The following is a 3,606-nucleotide window of genomic DNA, read 5'->3' as shown; positions in this document are numbered from 1 at the left end:
TTTTTGGTATCAACCCTGTTAGGAATATTTTTGTTTTCATTAGTGTCGCCCTGTTCACATCTGTCTTGCCTAGGAATTTCAGTGCAAAAATACATCGATATTTTTTCTCGATTCGATGCATCGAAACTTCTATCGATAATTGCCGTTGCATCAGAGGGCATACATCGCATATAGAACTATAGAAATAAAACATTAAGAACCTTTTTGGGTATGACGTTTTATAGCTCATAAAATTTTAGTATAACAAGTGCAATTCAGCGAAAGAAAAAATATTAACAAGTAATTTTTAGCAAAACCGACTTCAACTCTCATATAAAATATATATATATATATATATATATCTCATGATCCTCAGATCGAATCTTAACCAGATTAGTATGGGACCACCTCTGAGACACTACCTTTCCGATGCAAAAAGAATTATCGCAATCGGTTGACGTGGTCCAAAGTTATGCGGTAACATACATAAAAAAAAAAATAAAAAATAAATATTCCGACGAACTGATAACCTCCTCCTTTTTTGGAAGTCGGTTAAAAATCAAAGCAATTGAAACTTGCACTTTATTATTCCAACATTTTATGAGCTATAAAACTGCATCTTCCTTTCTATGAACTTCAGTCAAAGTGATGTTTGACCGTTCGATATACTTGAGATGTTAGTTTTGAAAACATCAAGTGGAAAATTTTCGATGCATCGAAGCAAAACGTCGATATTTTCGATGTATCGATGTTTTTTCGACATATCTAGTCCTGCCACAATGCAACTCTATCGCCGAATTGTAAACAATTTTACCTTCGTCCTTCATGTGTTTTTATTTTCACATTTTAGTTAACGTTTTTTATCAAAACAAACGTGCAAATGATCGACGTTAATGTTGCAAAGTATTTCTCAGCTTTAGAGACTCTGAAACTCACAGATGACGAAGGTAAAAATATTAATAATACACAGTTTCCAAATGAAGAAAATAGGCACTCTTGTAATCCAGGGGTTGCTGGAAATAACCTTGGTGTTAACCGAAGGCATCGCTTGGAACTCAATATTTCAATACTGCAGAAGTTAATACCAGCGGAAGTAAACGTATTGCTTGAGGAAATTCTAGTAACACTTAATGCTCAGTGGTTGGAATATGAGTTGCAATCTCATCCTCTTCATATCGCTAATGAAGACAAAGAGCTCACCTATGTCGCATATATGCAATTTATGCTACTCCAAATTATAGACAGTGTTGACTTCAACAGCGAAGCTAAAGATCACATATCGACGCATCACCTGAACCAATGTATTGAAACAGTACAGGATGTGGCGACATATGCCTTACATGGGCAGTTACATAGCACATTCTATGAAGCAAGCGTTTTTAAAGATAAGGTCGCATCAAAAAGTGGTTGCAGTAATCCAGCTTTACTTCTATTATCCATAGAAGTATTTGAGCGCTTCCTAAAAATCAAGCAACTTCATATGGCAAACGCGATTGAGACGGTGATGTGGGACTACATGGCGGCAATATTCAGTTTGCGTTTGGCAAATGTTAAGCAAAAATTCTCACTGCAGGAACAATCGCTTAAAGTGCTGCAAAACAAACTCAATCATATTTGGCTATATATAACCAAAGTGGAATACATGCGCAATATAATGCTGATGAAGGGCATACCACGCGCGCCAACTGACTTGCAAAAGTTACTGCATCATGAACTCTTACAAAAACTGCTGTCCAAAGATGGATTCACAACATTGGTTGCAACTTTACATACGGCACAAAGTGCGCAATACACTAACGTTGATGAGGGCAGAGCGCTGCAAACTGAGAAGCAAGTTTTTGAGATTATCTCTAATATAGTCGCTTTCCGTGGTCATACACAACGCGCCCAAAGCGTACTGATAAAACAAGTATTTAAATATCTTGATACTTGCTTATTAAATGAAAGTGCGATGATCGACTGTATGGGCGCTGGGCTGTTATCACTTCGTCGCCTCTACGACTTAAGCGCAGTAAATAAGTCTGAGATAAGCGACATTTTTGCAAATAATCTTGCTAGATTAAGTCAACCGACAGACATACTTAGCGGACTGATTGTTTTGGAACATAGAGATCTAGCGTTGCTCATCGCCGCAACATATCAACTATTCTCAGTTAAACAGTTGAATATATACCCAGTGAATTGTTGATTCCTTATCAGCCGCTGTTTTTGCAAATGTACAATCATGCCGGATTGATTTCTGCAAAAGAAACAAATTGCAAGCAATGTAGTGCGTTGTCTACACAATCGTACAAACGATAAGTTGAAAGAAATTATAGCCAAATTGTATAAGCAATCATTTGATAACGATTGGCATCGGCTGCATCCACGCATAATCATCTATCCTAATGTCGAGCAAACACAACTTACTGTAAAAATAGGTAGCATCGATGTAAAACAAGAATCTAGTCCCTCATTAGCGCTGCCAGAGCTACTAATGAATACTGAACACCACCAGCTCACCTACAGAATATTCATGATTTTATTGCACCAAATGTCGCTCACCTTAGCTGACGATGGTCTCGCCCAACAAGAAACGCAAATCGAGTTGTTGGAAACCGAGGAAGAGTTAGTTGCATTCCTTAACTCCAAATACCCGGTAAAGGTAGAGATTTTACTCTCCCTTAACACACTAATATCGCATCAACCGCTTAAGGCGCAAATTTCAGAAAATACCGTCGAGTTTTTACGCTTCCTACGCACATTGCTGCAGCAACGTTTAACCAAGCGCAATGCGGCTAATATCAGCAGTAGACCGTTCGTTATTTTAACTATTTTTTTAAATATACAGTTTGCCGGGCTCAAAAAGATGTCTTTTGGCCTAAAAATAAGCTGTGCGAAATTCATTCGAATATGATAACTCTAAGTACTTGCGCGTTGCATTTGAAAATTTAGAAAACCATATGCATTCTGGGAAAAAATTTTTTAACAAAATAGTTGAAAGTCGTGAATTGTATAGTCATTTGCCATGTAAAATAACCTACACAATCTGAATATGAGGTCAAAAATTAAAAAAGTAGAATAGGTTTTAAGAATTTGCGAAATTATCGTTTTTTTCAAATTGAGAAAACAGCATTTTAAATTTTTTCCAAAAATATCCGGTTGTGATTATCACACCACAAAAAGATCTCCACCAGATTAAAGGTCTTTGAAATCCCTACGAACCTGCTATACAATGTTTTGCAATCAAATTATCAGTTTAAGAGTTATCTGCCAATTTATTAGTGAAATCGGACTCAATTTTAAGTCGCATCGTTATTCTACTGTGAATTACACCTAAAAGCTGCAAACTTTTTGTTCTTATTTTTATGCTATATTAAAGCTTATTTGATTTCAAAGTATATAGATCCAAATTTTTGCAAATCGATTTGAAAATAGAAAAGTTATAGCAAATTTAGTAAATGACATTGGATTCAAGCAACGTATCGATACTGTACAGCACATTTGATTGTAAAATAAATTAAAATATCATTTCCAGTGGCATGTTATGCACATCGCAATTAGAAAAACAGCTGACAATAGGTTTGTTTCATTAAGCAATAGTTTTAAATATTTTTTAACAATTGTTACAAATTATCATGCTTTGGC

The 3,606-nt window shown here is 35.7% G+C and overlaps 1 pseudogene; it reads left to right on the top strand.

Annotated features, from left to right (window-relative positions):
- Window positions 1-760: 760 nt before the first annotated feature.
- On the top strand, window positions 761-3,091 carry LOC118755666 (annotated as a pseudogene).
- Window positions 3,092-3,606: the final 515 nt, after the last annotated feature.

The sequence above is a fragment of the Rhagoletis pomonella genome, unplaced genomic scaffold, assembly GCF_013731165.1.
Source record: "Rhagoletis pomonella isolate Grant_MI unplaced genomic scaffold, Rhpom_1.0 Rhpom_scaffold_06984, whole genome shotgun sequence".
NCBI lineage: Eukaryota > Metazoa > Arthropoda > Insecta > Diptera > Tephritidae > Rhagoletis > Rhagoletis pomonella.
Note: the sequence above shows the minus strand (reverse complement) of the source record. Positions and strands in the feature narration are given on the sequence as shown.